Raw genomic sequence first — 10,227 nt, forward strand, 5'->3', positions numbered from 1 at the left:
TGCATGTCCGTGCTTTATTACCTACTGATTTATAACTCTGAAGCCTTCAGTTACCTTAATATATGTCACAAATGTCACAGTGCTCCAAACTTCATTCCCCTAGAAAACAACACTGTGAGGCAGCAGAGAATGAGCAAAGTTTGCCAAGTTTGAATGAGGTTCTTAGTTTGGAGCATTTATGAAAAGGTGAAAAACACACCTTCTTTCCCCTCAGCTTTATTTCAGACCATGCAAGTTCATACAAGGTATGCATCTGAAAGATCTAGAAGAGAAAACTTTTAATCAGCTTTATCGTAGATAACAGAGTAAAGATTTCATTAATTAATGGTCCTTTCTGGCAACCTGTGCCACTGTCAAATTAGCTCCAAATTTGTTCTGCCATGTTTATGGGCTCCAGTTCAAAAATCTATGAAGTGTGGAGTATTTTACAAGCTCCTACAGCAACACAGAAAAGCAGGCGGTTGGACGCAGTATGAGAAGAAAATAAATGCAACCATTTATCTAGAACAATTTGCAGCTCACTGGGAGAACTGAGATACTGAAGGAGTGACAACTTCAGGATATCCATCCAGCAGCACAGCTACAGACTGATTTGATTTCCAGAAGAAATCTGCAGAACAACTACCCCGCTGAGGAGGAAAACACACACTGCACGTGCACACTGCTGCACTCGTAACTTCCAGATCTGTATCTGCCTCAATTTATAAATCCCATAAACTTAGCTTTCTTACCAGGTTTTCATCGAACTCTCTGCTTATGACATTGCCATTCAAGTCTGCAGGTAACTGTGCAATACTTAGGTAACTAATTAATTGCTTTGCATGCCTGACTAGCCAGGGGCTGAGCAGCAATCGGACGGGGATGATTTGGTTTATGCTGCAGAATATATAGCAAAGGCCTGAGATGAGCACAAGCGTCCCAGTGCATGGGATGCTGTGCAAGGGCAGTGGCCAGCCCTCCATACAGCTGCTACCTACATACAGATTGGGAGCTGCAATGGGAGGAAAAGAATTTAGGAAACAAACTATTCCTGGCCTCTCTCAAATGATTTCCTAGTCACAGAAGCTGATTCAGAATTCCAGGTGGCTGGAATCATTGAACTACTGGGTCAATATAAGGGCAGAGACCTGCAGGGACACTGAGGGTCTGGGCCAAGATGGGACTTCTTTGGCTGTTCCTATTCCTACACAGATGCTGCCAATCTCAACTTTGGTGGACTGAGGTTCTTCTCTTTCAAACAATGCAGCTGCATGGAGCTCATTCCGATGCTTTTCTCCAATGTTCCCCCATAAAATAAAGCCTTTCAGCTGTCTCAGATACCTTTCTGTAAAGCTAAATTTAGGCCGCCCCATTATTCTTCTGCTTGCCATGCAGGTGCCTTCACGAGGATATTAACCTACAGGAGGGGACCTCAAAGGAGCTCTTGAAACCCATGATAGAGCTCTCCAGAAATTACTCGGTATGGATGCAGGTGCAGATGCATGTCCACCAGGCACCCTGAGAAGTCCTCCAAGGCTTATAAAGCACACAGCACATCTGCTCCTAATGCGGCCCCACGGCTTTGTCTCTGCATCTGTGCAAAACCACAGGCGTTGAGGCACACATCTATTCTCTTTCTCTAGACATAAATCTATTAGCACGTTGAGCTGGAATATTTCTTCTTTTTCCTTTTTAAGGAGCTCTGAACACAAAATCAGTTTTACACTAATTTCTCATCTCGTCCTCTAAGCAAGTTGGCTTGAGAGCTCAGCATTGCCCCAATGTAACTTATAACTCCTTGAGGCCATGCAGTTCTCAGACTATCTGAAATTGCTTCCACGGAGCACGCAGCCTGGTCACACTTTGTTCCAGTGTGAGGTGTTGCATGGAAGCTGTGCTGCTGGACATCCGTATATGCTTAAAAGAATCCTTCATCTTAGAGGTGTCACTGACCTCTCTATTACTCATTTTATGCACATATAACAACAAGAGTAATGATGCTCACATTGCTCTGCACACACAGCTAAGACAGGGATGAAGTTTATTTCCTGCCCTAAGTGGAGGTTGGTATTTCTCTGTCACTAGGAATCCCTCCCCAGGCCTGTTCTCAGCAGGAGAGACAGCAAATTTCTCATGTTGTGGGACATGTTCCCTGAAGGATATTATGAAAAGTTCAGTGAACGTAAACTTCACTAGGTTCATTAATAATTAGTTAGTTTAATGTCTTTAACATACTAAATGAACAATGAGGTCATTGATACAGCCTCAAGTGACTGACTTGGCATTAAAAAATAACATTCATTTCAGCACAATGAAATTTTGGGTGTACTTCTAGGAACAAAGAATGCTGTCCGTATTTATAGGATGGGGGATTCCTAGGAAACAGAGACTCTGCAAACAGTCTGCCAGATACTGTGGGCATGAAGTTGAATAGGAGCTCCCAGCTCAGCTCTCCCTCTGAAAAGACCATCTCTCCGTTTTGGAATGCATAAGAAGAGAACATCCTTTGTACACCAGGACTCTTTCCCACCATCAGGTCTGACCTGGTCATGGCTCCTGGAGAGATTATACAATGAAACAATTAGCAAAATAAATGAGTCACGAGCAGGACTTGGGAAAGTTGTGTTGGTTTTGTTCTTACACCATCTTCCAGTGGCTATTCTTATCATAGCTAAAAAAATGCTTTTTGTAAAATAAAAACAGCTTATAAAAATGAGACTGATGTACAAAAAGTCATTGCAATGAAGTAGTGATACAATTTCTCAGTAACACGGAATACTTGCCTTTTTATATATCCTGAAGAATAACAGATTTTAATCAACATCCTGGTTAAAATTGCCATAGCCGGGTTATTTTTCATTCTCCATGAGATTACTTTTACTTATTCCTATTCAAACCTTCGTTATATGCCTGGAATCCTTTCCTCTGATCCTATATATTTTAATGAACTCAGCTCTTTTCTACTGAGGATTCCCATATAACTCTCATCATTTTCTACTACAAATCAGAGGATGAAAAGAAGGATCTAGATCATCCTTTGTGATTACTAACGTTCAGAAATATAAATATACATCACTTGAGTTGATGAACTAGGTTTTTTTTTTCTGTATTGGGACCTCAGTTATTAAAGTATAAGAAAGCAAGGGCTAAATATGTTCCTCCATACTCATCTATCTGTCCAACTATCTACATGCATATGCACACACACACGCTCACACACACACACAGTCTGTTTCAGACTCGCATGCTAGGGCTAACAAGTTTTGCAGCCAAGCCACATTCCATTTAAAAGAGTTAGTTTTACAGATCCCATTCAGTGTCCCTTCTTAGGAATTGAGCTTTCAATTAAATCCAAGTACTTTGAAAAAAGAGAAAACTTTCCTCAAAGTCTACCACAGTCCTTTCCTGCATTACTTACACAAAATGGCACTTTGGGGACTTTTGTCATGCTGCTCTGAAATACAATATGCTGTTCTTTAAGGCCTTGGGTGGGGAAAGTTGGGCTTGAGAGCCAAAATAATATACTCGAGGAATTTGGCAGAACACAAAGATGTAGGAAAAATGAGGCAGATGCAGAGGGATGCAGGATAGCGATAGACACAGGGCCCTGTCCTTTAAACTTAATACTCTCCTCACACAGAATTCACCATCAGCTTTAAAGGGCCCAGGATTTGAGCAAACTGCTCATTTTAAGCTTAACGTGACAGTGAGAAAGAAGAGGAAAAGAAAAGCCAAATATGCGCTACGCATCGCTTACGAAAGGTTATAGATTACTTCAGCTATTACAGACTTTTGGTGTTTAAATGGGAAAGGCACTCGGATTGTTCTCTTCATTTGGAAAAGGCTCAGTTCATTGTATTCATATGTATTTACTTTTCATTCCAAGAATCCAGAATTGTTATGATAATAAAGAGATCGCTTCAAAGCTTTGCAGACGTTGCTTGGACTCACATGAGACCACACCATTTTTCAAGTCACTTATTAAAAATATCTCTAAATAAAAAAAAAGAATTCCCTTAAGAAAATACATTGTTCAGCATTCGGAAACTAAAAAATCTCTCTGACACTGAAAAGCCAACATCTTTACTTGATGAATCCCCACTTGTGTTCTCCATTCCTCGCAACAAACTAACGCAGCAACCGCGCTCAATTGACAGAGCAAATATTATATATGCCTCTATTCCTTTTGTACTTCCTGAGCCTTCCTTGTCCCCTGGCTCTAACAGAGCTCTCTCCTTGCTTGTTCTCTGAAAGAAAACTGCACAGGTAGCGTCTCCTCCTCTCTCCCTGGAAATGCTGCTCGCTCTTAGAAAGTTCTCGAATTAAATATCTGTCACAGCTGTTGCACAGACACAGTATGTCTGCTGTCTACCCCGGAGTGAAAACAAATCGCAGCCAGTTTGCTGGTCACACGTTCCAACTGGGATTTTGCCATCTGTCATTGTGTTTGCCGAGCTATTTAGATTTCCAGTTCATACCAAACAAATTCCACCTCCAGGACGAGGAGGACTTCAAAAGACGGTCAGAGAGATCATGTAGATGGGGAAACGTGCCTGGGAGTCGGGGGGCCTGCATCTGTTCACAGCTTTAAATATTGTTTGGCATAATTGCATTAAAGGCTCCTGGGCCGGGGTTGGATCAGCATTACCAGACCCAGCAGGGCAAGGAAAGTGGGAACGCCCTCGTCTTGCCATTTCCTCGGCTCTGTTCTTGGGTATGTTCAGCTTTGTTAGAACACATCACAGCTTTACACACAGTATAACATTTAATAAAAACATCCTCAACTTAAATGTCATTACTTAAATGTATTTTTAGTTAATTACGCCTAAAAATGTAGAAGCTCAAAACATTTTACAGACATTTAAATCCTCTAAGGGTTTGAGCGTGGAAGAGTGAGTTTTTCCTCTTTCTTAGGGCTCTCTCAACAACACTTTTCTTTCTAGACAGACCCTGGGCAGAGGAGAGCTCAGTATCCTGACAGTGAATGAGCCCGGGCTGCCCATTGCCACCATGCTCCCAGCAGCCCAGCAGCACTGGGACCTTCAGCCCTCAGATGTTCCTCCTCCGCCCCCAAAAGCAATGCTTGTGCCAAGCAGCCAGCTCTCATTCGTCTGCAATGAGACACTCTCAGTCTCAACTTCTGTCTGCTTGAGGCTCAAAGTCACGACAGCCACCATTGCTTTCGGGTGGATGTTTACAAACGCGGTCCGATTCATTCTAAGAAAACTAGATGAGCATAAATTGGTAAGTCAATAAATTTCCCACCGGGGCTGAGGTCGTTGCACCAAACCCTCCTCCCTTCACCCAAACTGTCACAGCCTTTGACAAAATGGAACATCAAAGGAGGTGGCACCGGTGGTAAATGCAACGAGGGGATCTCCCTGCCTTAAGAGCAAAGCCTCCACCACACCCAGCAGGCAGCACAAGGGTCTCCTGCGACCCTAGAAATGTAAAATGTTCCCAATTATATTTTGGACCTACTTGGAATTTGTCAGGAAGCAAAAAAGCAGAACAAAATAATAAATTCGGATACACCAGAGACAGAACTTCTGACCGTTTAAATACTTTGATGTGCACACAAACAAGTGGCATGCAGATGCTTAGCTTTCTCACTTGCCAGCTAGCTCAGAGCAGATGGGTTCGAAGGAGGATTCCAAAACTGCTGCACATAAGGACAGAGATCCCCAGAGGTGCAAGGCATACGGATTTTCCTCATAAGACACTGTGTTTCAGCCACAGCTACTGCTCCCAATGCTGTTTGATCAATAGCTTTACATCTCAGAAACACTTAAAAGTTAGAATGCTCAGCAACTTCTGCTTGTGCAACTGGCTTGTATTGAAAATGCAGCAGAAATAAATGCGTCGGTGTAAGAGCACTGAAGAGCTGCGTTGCAAGAGAATGCATACCTTGCGACAGCATCACCTGCAAATGCAGATGCAAAAAAATTAAAAAAAAAAAAAAACAGCAAGAGAAAATCAAAGAACAAATTGCAAGCATTTTGAGAAGCAATATGGAAGCAATATGGAAAGGCAGGGCAGGTCCCAGAGCTGCTGTGGGTCCATTGCTCTCCTGGCCTTACACACCGCCTCAGCCACATGGATCCAGCCCTGAGCTCTTCCCAGGGCACGTAAAGCTGGACATACCTCACAAAAACCACGGAGATGCTTCATACACTGTACATGCAAAAGCAAGGAAATGTATATTCCACACATAGTTCAAGCACTGTGAGCATTTTTCTTTGCTACTTTAATTATGTTTACTATAGCAATGCCTAAAAGGCCAACCACATATAGCTCATTTGATTGTATTGAGACATGGATAGTCCCTGCTTATTTTCTAAGCAGATGCTGCTCATCATTTTCCTGTTCATATTTGATCATTTCTTCAAATAGCAGTTATAACTGAGAAGAGAATTGAGAAAACATTCTGTGACAGATTTTCGTGTTCTGGATTAACTGAAAAGCATAATCTGATATTCAAGTTGTGCTGTCAAAGAGCGATGTGACACATAATTTGCATCCAAGTGCTTTATTTCCTGCCTAGACGAGTGGGCAAACATTTCTAAGTGGCCATAATCACACATGAATGTAATGCACTGCTGTGCAAAGGCTATCAGGGATAAATTGCATTGCCCTGCCTTGTGGCACTGCCGACCCGCACCCAAGGACGAGCTCTGAATTAAAGCCTAAACAAATGCGAGCTCATTTTCCACACACATTTCTGCATGTACGTTCTGAAAGCATTAGAACACATGGAAGTGGTCAACAGGGTGCTGGCTGCTCACCACGAGAGCATCTGATAAGCTCTGTCAGATACATACCTTCTTTATCTTTTTGGAATTTATTCAAAGAAAATTCTACTGATGGCAGTAGCGGAGAAGATCTGATTTCAACAGATGACAAACTCATTCCACAGGGGTTGATACCGTGATTAAAATAGTTTTTAAAATTAAAATACATATATATATAGCTGAAGATTTAAATAAAACTTCCTCTGAGCTTTGTTGTTTAGGGCATTAATCAAACTAAAAGCAGGCTGAGAATCATAGTTTGCATAACAGGAGTAAAATACATTTCAGTAGTTTCTGTTGAAAGCAAAAGATATTTTGCAGAGCTGAAGCTGAAGCATTATAATACATGCAAGGAAAAAATACAAAATGAAAAGACCCCCAATTAGATTCCTTTATCCCCAGCATATGGTATAGAGGTATATGCTATGCACTAATGTCTTTTCATTGCTATTTTAAGACCATATGAGGCTGCAATCTGAGAGGAGTGCTGACAGATACACAGGCACAACTGGGTTACATTCATCATGTATGCGCCTCGCTAACTCCTAGCAGAAAGAACTTCACAGACAGGATACCCAACTTCCCCAGCCAGCCCCTAAGCCCCTGCTCCTACCATTCCAGCACACGAGAGGACAGGGGAATGGTTGGTGGGCAGAGAACCTCATTGTGAAATACGATGGAATACCAGCACTTCAGAAACTGGCATGTGCCAAAAGGCTCGGTGACAAATGTTGATATGGGACACATCCTATCTTTTCACTGCGTTGTTTTCCACAATCAGTTTATGTATTCAGTTTTAAATATTCAGCTTTTTCCTGCATTAATGTATCTGCTTTGGTTTAAAGTTTAAACTTTAATCAGCAGGGAGAACATACGGAACCCTCTTAGCATCAGTGCTACTTCTAACTGCTCATAGACCGGAGCCATTTGACAGAACAGTAACATAAATACCTGAGGTGTGTGTATTCCACTTACAGAAAAGTAAACAGGTCATTTTAGAGAATCGACTTCAAAGTCTTGTAAATACCTGCAAAGACATCTGAGTTCCTCTGAAAACAATGGCAAAATTCCCAGCAATTTCGTCGGGGACAGTATTTCACAGTGATTTTAGCAGATGAGCTCAGAGACTGAGCTATATATTCTGCTGGCTAATAATCTGCTGGACAGGCCTAATTTTGTTATGGCAAATTTATTTTTGATGGAGAGAAGGACAGGCCAGGCTCTCAGCAATGGGGAGGGCTGCGAGTAGTAATGGGCCTTCTGGTCTTTTCTTTATGATGGATATTCAGCAGCGGGTTTTACATCTCCCTGTATTAATCCTTTTCCTGATTACCTTGGCAAAGCCAGAACTTTCCCCAGCTCCCCCGTTTCCTTTTTCAGTAGGGGAAGTCATACCCCCATTGCGGGTCTACATCTCTTTGGTTAGGAACACATTAGGAAGCAAAATAAATAGATCATATTTCATCCTTAAATGTTTGGGTTTAAATACATTTAGACCTCAGAGCACTGGAATGCTATCCAGCATGCAGGAGCTCACAACAGAAGAGAGAGTGAATATCTGCAGCTTGGGAACGATCGAGTAACAGAGGGAGGGGCAGCAGACAGCCTCATTCCTCCCAGCCCCTCACAGGCTACCTGCTGGCCATGATGCATGGTGAGCCAAATGCCAACCTTTCATCGTGTTTAGGAGCCAGGTTCTGCCCCTCCCAGAGCAGCAGCTGTGCTCACACACGTACCAATGGGATTTTCAAACCCACGGACGAGATCATGGAGGGGAAATAAGGAAGGCTTGTGAGCTGCAAGGTGCCACACACCGCTTGGGTTCAATCTGAGATGGGAATATCAGCATCAGTGGGATAACATGCAAAAGATTAATAACATTCACAGATAAATTTGCATAATATTTCATATACAAAAAGAATGCATAAAGCCCATTTGCTTCTGTTAAGTAACTCCTCGCTGATAATTATTCTGCTTGATATGAGTTTGAGAACATGCTCCCTGCAGAACAACTACCGTCAGCCAGGATGCCTCCATGCTGAGCACATGAGCTTCTTTATAGACTTGTAGGCAAATCGAAAGAAAATGGCAAAATGCAAAGCCACATTATATATATGAATTCAGAGAAACAGAACTGTTCTTTTATTTGTCAGTGCAAAACCCTCCTTTGTATGCTGTTGATGCCAGCAAGTCACTGTGCATCCATTTTATAAAAACATCACAAATTTAATTGCAAAATAATCTTTTAAAAGGCAGGATTATTATGACTGCTGAGCTCCCTCTCACTTCAGTTCCTTAGAGGGCACTTTCAGGAACAATTTGCATGGCAGTCAAAGCAAGCAAAACTTCATAAATACCAGCACAGATGCCAATGTACTGAGAGAAATGTAGTTATAACATTTGAAAGCTAGGAAGAAATTAATGTTGATCCTGATTAGAACAGTTTCTGTGTTTTCAATGTCTAGTCATTAAAAAGCACCAATGACAATTTGGTTTGCAGAAAACACTCCATGTCCCAAACTCCTCTTGTTATTACTTTCCAACAGCAGGGAAAGGGATGAACTGATGAAGTGATGAAGCTACAGGATTTACATACAGACCCCAAGGCAAACTTCTGCTGACAGTCCCTTGCAAGGTTTGGCACAACCCAGCACGGTGCAGAGACACAAGTGCAGGCAGAGCTGCATTGGAGCTGCTCCGACTGTGAGCCCTTGGTTTGCTGAGTGAGTTGCACAGGTGAAAACTTGGGCTTGGGTTGAAGAAATGCCAAACAGAAATTCAGAAGTTTGCTTCTGTCTCCATTTTGTCTTGGCTGTCAGCACCATCCTTGTACAGCCCTAACCACTGCTCTCATGGCACACACTGAGAGGCGATCCTGAGAGCAGATTAAAGCAAAAAAGCATCAGAAGCTCTCTTTGAAGAACGGTTTCATGTATTTTGGAAAACCTAAAGGTGTAAGCACTTTGAATGCATGCTGAATAACAGATTTAGAGAACATAGCATCCTGCATAGCAGGCTGAGATCTATTTTCTCTCTATCTCAGGTCTGTGAGAACTGCTAAAAAAGTTCAATTTTAAAAAGCAGCCGATGAAACCACTTAAATTAGATTTGCAAACTTGGAGTCAGACCTCTGAATCCTCCCAAATGTAAGTGTTCTTTACATTGTGCATGGGGCACCTCCGCGGGGATGAGGACCAGCCAAGGCCAGGGAGGGATACAAGCAATGCAATTTCTATAGCTGTCACCAGGCAGTATGTGCAGTGGCTCTCTGTCCCTGCTTCCAAGATGTTTGTTCAGCCATTTGCTTTGTCCAAAAACACAAAAATCTACGGACTCTTTTCTAAATCAAAATAGCAACCAGAACAGTGCATACAAAATAAAACCAGAGATTTCTGACAAAGGGATTCCATAAGCCATTCATACAGATTATGACTTACATGTTTTCATCAGTACTTAA

This window comes from Meleagris gallopavo, chromosome 7, assembly GCF_000146605.3.
Source record: "Meleagris gallopavo isolate NT-WF06-2002-E0010 breed Aviagen turkey brand Nicholas breeding stock chromosome 7, Turkey_5.1, whole genome shotgun sequence".
Taxonomy (NCBI): domain Eukaryota; kingdom Metazoa; phylum Chordata; class Aves; order Galliformes; family Phasianidae; genus Meleagris; species Meleagris gallopavo.